Below are 7,600 nucleotides of genomic sequence, written 5' to 3'. Positions count from 1 at the left end.
ATATAGAAGAGTAATCAAGGAATTGTACAAGCATTATTACAATTGGATAGAAGAGTAATCAAGGAATTATACAAACGTTGATCCTCTGGTACAGTTAGCGGCAACAGTAGTTTACCGATGTTCAAATCTCATTAATCCATTACATACAAAACAAGAGAAAACAAAGACCTGGGAGAATCGCATGAACTTCAAATAAAACGAGACAGCGTGCATCGACAGGGTGCAAGTCTCTTGCTAAGTTGCATTCCTCGCTAAGACGAGTTATCAAGGAACTGTACACACTTTATCTTCTTGTATAGAAGTGTTGTCAAGGAATTGTACAAACGTTTATCCACGTGTATAGAAGAGTGATATAGGATTGTACAAACGTTAATCTATTGGTATAGAAGTGTAATCAATGAATTGCACACACGCTAATTTGCTTAATCAACTGGAAAAGAATTGTAATCAAGGAACTGTATAAACTTTTATTTTCTTCTGTAGAAATGTAATCCAGGAATTGTACAAACGTTGATAAGGGTTTCGGTGGGGTTTACAGAAAATAGAATGAAATTCATTAGAAAGTGAATAGAGAACAAATTAGCAACAAAATTAAAGAAAAGACTAATAGGATGCACAAGCTTAAAGAATAACTTTGGAAGATAAACGAGTTAGAGACAAATTACAGAAATGTAATATGTACAGAATAAAGAAATCATACAACTACAGAAAAAATAGCAGTAAAATCATTTTATGAGAATTTTAGACTAAGCATGATTTTTATAAGGTAAAGAAAAATACCCTAAACAATTATTGAATACAGAAATTAAGAACTCCCATCCAGACCTTTGTTAATCCCTTTGAATAGAATTACAATCAAAGCATTGTACAAAAGTTAATCTACTGGGATAGAAGTGTGATCATATAATTGTACAAACAATAATCTACTGCTGATCCAATAATCTCAGGTAAAATCCTGAATATGTTTACTAAATAATTGTTACTTGTTTCATATTCTTATGAAGAATGAAAAGAAGCTAGCATTGTTCTTTAACTTCACGTTTCACTATACAGATGATTTCCTCTCACTAAATAATTCAAAGTTGGGTGACTATGTTGAACGCATCTATTCCATCGAACTTGAAATAAAGGATACAACAGTAAAATTGAGAATGGATATGGGGAATATGTCAAAGAGACAACAACCCGACCAAAGAGCAGACAACAGCCGAAGGCCACCAATTGGTCTTCAATGCAGCGAGAAAATCCCGCACCCGAAGCCGGTCCTCAGCTGGCCCCTAAATAAAATTGTGTGCTAGTTCAGTGAAAATGGACGTCACACTAAGCTCCAAAACATATAAATGAACTAAAATTAAAAAAACATACTAGACTAACAAAGGCCAGAGGCTCCTGACTTGGAACAGGCGCAAAAATGCGGCGGGGTTAAACATGTTTTGTGAGATCTCAACCCTCCCTCGATACCTCTAGCCAATGTAGATACAGTTAAGTCTGCCTCATGTCTTGACTTACATCTATAAATTCACAAGGAGGGTCGATTGAGAACAAAACTTTACGACAAAAGAGATGATTTCAACTTTCCAGTTATGAACTTTCCCTTTCGATATAGCAACTTTCCATTAGCGCCGGCATATGGAGTATATATCTCCCAGTTGAAACGATATTCCAGAGCTTGCATTTTCTATCACGATTCCTTGATAAAGGGTTGCTGCTTACAAGGAAGCTATTGAACCAAGAGTTGCAAGTGGTGAAGTTGAAATCATCCCTTCGAAAATTTAACGGACACTATCACAAGTTGGATGTATGTTGTACAACAGATGACGACGGACATGTTCCTATTGTCGTAACCACAATCTGTCCTCTTTTCCTCAATGTGACCTACCGAATTAGACTTATCACCGGGTTTGTATTTACATGAGCAACACGACAAGTGGTACATGTGGATCAGGATATGATTACCTTTTCGGTCACCTGAGATCACCCCTGTTTTGTGGGGTTCGTATTGCTCAGTCTTTAGTTTTCATCATTGTGTTTTTTGTGTACTGTTGTTTGTCTTTCGTCGTTTTTCGTTTTTTGCCATGGCATTGTCATTTTATTTTTCGATTTATGAGTTTGAATATACCTTTGACATCTTTCGCCTTCCTTTTCCATGTTTTACTGATTCTCAGAATGTTAGATATATTGGTATTATTTGTTATATCAAACTAATATTAGATTATATGTTATTCATACTGTATCTCTCATTGTTCAGTGTAATTATGTTATGTGATAATGATAAGTATACATTTGTATAACACATGAGAAAACATCCATCCAAACAGTTACTGACCTTGAAAAACCTTTTTTTACCTGACCTTGAAAATCTATCTGCCTCGAGTAAGTCTATGCTCTCAATTCTAACTTATACTGACGTATGTGTTATTGAAAAAATCATCAAAGTCACACATAATGAGTTTTTATATATTTTCATATTTTAATTACTCCTGATCTCTTTCAGAGCCCAGTAGTCAGCACTTCTGTGTTGACATAAATTATCATTGATATGGTCATAATTATAAATTAATTGTTAACAAAACTTTGAATTTTTCGAATTACTAAGGATTTTCTACCCCAGGATTTTTTACATAAGGAAATGCCTGTACCAAGTCAGGAATATGACAGTTGTTTTCCATTCGTTTGATGTGTTTGAGCTTTTAATTTTGTCATTTGACTTTCTGTTTGAATTTTCGATGGATTTCGTTTTTTTTTGTTATTTTATGTTTTATACGTTACATCTCATCACTGGCAAGCTGTTGTTTTTTTATTAAGTCATCTGGTCAATATTTTTTGAGAAATTTTGAAGTGAATGAAATAAAGCCTCCACTTTTAGAGTGGGGGTATTACAAGGAAATGTACACACGTCTTTTTCAACAGTCATCTTTCCAAAATCAACCACTTTTGTTACTCTTTTTGCCTTGAACCTAGAAGAAACACCGACATAGCTAGATAATACAATTAATTATCTAATTACTACCACAATTTGATATTAATAAGTATTGTAATTTTCATTGTTATTAATAAATGTAATGTCAGTATTACAAATCTAATCTTGAATCAGTCCTAATCCTATTTTATTTTTGGGAAATATTTTTACAAATTCAAATGTGACGTCACTTTGTGTGTATTTTTAGAATTTCAAATGTGACGTCACTTTGTGCGTTGATGCTTTGGCTAACTCGGCTGTGTATTTTTATATGTTGGATTAAGTTGTATTATGTAATGTATCCGTTTTTATTCTGTAGTTAGTCCCCACTTCGGTTTTATCATGTATATCTATTATATAGTCATTTTATAAAATTTACTGTTTGCAAAATTATAAATTATTCTAAATAGTAAGGATGTTCTTGTCCCAGGCAAAAAACCCTGGCCGTGTTGGGCGCAACATTCTGGAAGTTTTGGTCCTCCGTGCTCTTCGGCTTTGTACTTGTTTTGGCTTTCAAGCTTTTTTCATCTGAGCGTCACTGGATGGTCTTGTGTGGACGAGACGCACGTCTGGCGTATTGAATTTTAAGCCTAGTACCTTTTGTTAGCTATTATTCGTGTGTTTCTTTGTCCTATATGCTCTCCCATTTATTTGTATTGTGGTCCTGTCATGTGATGTTGTCGTTTTGGTGTTGTGTTTGACGTTGCCATTAAAGCGGGAGGTTTGGCATGCCACAAAACCAGGTTCAATCCACCATTTTTTTCTTAAAATGTCCTGTACCAAGTCAGGAAAATGGCCATTGTTATATTATAGTTCGTTTCTGTGTGTGTTACATTTTAATGTTGTGTTTTTGTTGTGTCGTTGTTCTCCTCTTATATTTGATTCGTTTCCCTCAGTTTTAGTTTGTAACCCGAATTTGTTTTTATCTCTATCGATTTATGAGTTTCGAACAGCGGTATACTACTGTTGCCTTTATTTGACCCAATGACCTTAAAATAATGAGGCTTCTTCACCCAATGCAACATTGTCAGACCCAGTTTTAACAAGTTGGACATATGGTTCAAAAGAACATTCATAACCCCGAAATTTTGCTCACATTTCAATCTACAATGACCTTCACCTTTGATCTAATAATGCAAAATTAAATAGTGGTCTTACTTCGGTGGGTGAATTATCAACAATGTTTGGTAAAAGTTGAACATCTTGTACAAAAGATAACATTCGAAAACCAAAAAGTTTGCCAAAACGTTTGTTTACCAATAGCGTCTGTGAGCTTGACTTCAGACTTTTTGACTTAAAATCAATAGGAGTCTTCTTCACCAGATAGGTTAATAATCAACCGAATTTGGTAAAAATATTGCTGCAACTCGGCTAATAAAAATCGAGGAATTTGCTATAAGCTCTACAAGATCTACCATTCACAATTCAGTGGTGTAACATTCAGTTTTTGACACTTTATAGGCTAAAGAATAAAATACACTATATTTTTATTTGTTTAATTGAATATATCACAAAATATAAGCATAACAAAGCTACATGGATACATAAGACTAGAAACATAATAATGATTAAAAGATATTTTAGTTTTAACATTAATGCTTTTTACATATTTCTTTTTTATGGTGACTTTCTAGAACTTATTACTGCTAAGAGACAGATGATATCCAATCCATTCATAAACAGAAGAATACCTATGTTGTTTTGATAGATGACAATGATTGTCTTACAATGAACACAGTATATTTCCCTACACTACAACTCAGGTGAACTCTGTTACTTCAACTTGTCCATCATGGGCAGCCCAGTACTACTTCAACTCTAATCTGACCTCGGTTTGTAAAAATATTATATAAAATTATTCAAAGGTACTACAAATATTCAATTCTTTTGGTGATAAATAAAATTTAATCATATGGTGGACATACCATCTAGAAGCTCTGTCCACTATGTTTCCACAGTGAACAAATGAAAATAACAAAATCTACTTGAGATATAGTGTATATCATAAATGGAAGACTGATGTATTCAATAAATTAATACCCTTATATAACAAGGAAAATAAAATAACAATAAGTAATATCATAGAATAACATCCTTTATCTAAATATTGTCATATTTTGTTGAAATTGTACATTCATCTATAAAATCACTTTTTATATATAAAAACACAAATTTTGATCCTTAGCCCATCAAAACTATACCTACTAAATAAAGAACACCTGATATTGAAATGATTATATTTTTACTTCTAAGCTACATTTAGTGGATTATCACAAAATAATCAGCTAAATAAAAGGATTATTTTCAAAACAATTTACTCTAACTTAACAATAACATTTTAAAAAGTGAAATAATCTTGGAAAGACAAACCGTGAAGTATTATATCTAGCAGTTACCCTTACCATTACAGTCAACAATAAATATTCACTTTAACTTTCTTAAACTTACAAAACATTCTTCACATTTATTTATGCACACTTTCCTGCAACAATCTTTCATCAATCCAAACCTTCTACTGACTAGATATATAACATAATCACCAGCTGGTGTTTAATTCAAAACTTAACATCATACAAATGCTGAAACTCAATCAATGCGAAATGATAATTTGTAATGCAGAATTTTCTACATATTTCACTGAAACTTTGCAAGGTTGAATAAATTAATGAAATAACTTCAAAAATTCAACTTGCATACATAAAAAGGGCATTTTGATGTGCACATATTTTCCAAGCTTTACCATGTATTCATTAATCCAGTAAATCTTTAATGTATCATATACGGATGTCATTAGTTGTAAACTGATCTACAGAAACTTCAAACAAACATGATACATCTTGCACAATACATCAATTCATAGACTGATTGTTATCAAATTTCTTTAAACTAAAACGTTTTGAACTTTCAATGGAAATTGTACAACTAGATAAGTTGACATTTACATATAACACTTATTTATTAGTACACAATATGCAAGTAAAATGTAAAAATTACAATACTGTACCATTTATTAGAAAAGAGATACAAATTGTATTTTGCTTCCAATGGTCTTGCACAATGGATTAAAAAAAACCAAATTGCAGTCCTATTTTACTATATGTCTAACATATAATACATAAAGAATATGGGTTGAGACCAGTTTCCATCAGTTACCAATAACCACAACCAGCATTTCATGCACAGATTTCTTTCAAAAAAGTTATAAATCTAAAAATAGAATTATATATTCTTCTACAATACAACACAACTTGGTGATTTTAAGTGACATAAATTAATAAATATGTTCAGATTTAGCAAAGGAAGAAGTATTGAAATTTATAGGGAAATGACGACGTGTTTAGTTCCTTAAAAAAACCTTCTTCTCTTCTTGCTACAAATAAGTAAAATTTTAAATCAATGTTCATATTAAGTGGAAATTTCTATTATTTAGTGATTGATTCTTGAGTGATTGTATCTGGTCCTTATGCCTATAAAATATCATACAAATATTGCAACACTTGTAACCCTCTATTCGTCATTAATAAGAAGATTGAAAGTTAAGAGTCAATGGTGCCAAAACTAGCTTTTGGTAACCCATCATCAGGATAAACTATATTTGAGAAAAACCAAATTTCTGACAGTAGATGGTACTAGACAGGAATGTCTTTCTACACTGTTTATTTTTCTTTCAGCACTGAAAAGGTTAAAAATTTGACTGAAAATATTTATCAGCAAACAGTATTTAGCATGAATCATTTTCATTAAAAAAAATATACACCACAAAAAGTACTTCTGAATTATTATCCTTAAACAGAGAGTATTTCTTTCTAATCACAAGAGAAAAACTTTTTTTTTTACATCTCAGCAGAGAAATAGTATAAACTTCATATCATACATAATTCAACAACCTTGTAATTCAATATAAAAGTGATGAAGATGTGTAGTATAGGTTAATGAGACAGCAACCCAATGACAAAGAAATTATATTTAAGTTTACAAACATTGAAGTCTAAAAAAGAATGTGAGTTAGAAATCTCTTCCTCTTTGTAAAAACTTTACAAAAAACGAAACAGAAATGTAAAGGTTTATCTGAAGGTGAAGAGACCTGAAGCTAAAAATAACAGCTTATGTAAACATTTCATATCAAATCTAAAAATTTATAATTATCAAGAGAAATCTGAGGTCCTCTGTATCTTATTTTTATATACCAGTAATCTGAGTCATATGTGTTTAGCAATAATAATATACTTTTCAGGCAATAAAGGTGGAATCTTTTACAAATCTTGAAGTCATAACTCTGCTCTGCTTTAAGATAAATGTAAATAAAAAATTAAAATTACAGTACAGAATTAAAAAAAAAAATGAAATTCAAAAAGTTTTTCTACCTTTGTCAAAATCTTTATAATCATATCAAAAGAATTTATTCAGGCAGAAAGAACTCAAACCAGGCTTTTCAATTCTATGAGGAAACCCCTTTTTTATTTTTTGAAATGAACACTTAATAAGATTGACTACAAGTAACTTAATAGATCATGTTTAAAAAGCTCAAATTGTAAAAAAACAATAGTCAAACCTTAAATTATTGTGGCCAGCCAAAAGAAAGCAATTGAACATAATTTTAATAATTGAACATAATTTTAATACAAGTAATTTGGAAATTCC

The sequence above is a fragment of the Mytilus californianus genome, unplaced genomic scaffold, assembly GCF_021869535.1.
Source record: "Mytilus californianus isolate M0D057914Y unplaced genomic scaffold, xbMytCali1.0.p SCAF_3, whole genome shotgun sequence".
NCBI lineage: Eukaryota > Metazoa > Mollusca > Bivalvia > Mytilida > Mytilidae > Mytilus > Mytilus californianus.
Note: the sequence above shows the minus strand (reverse complement) of the source record.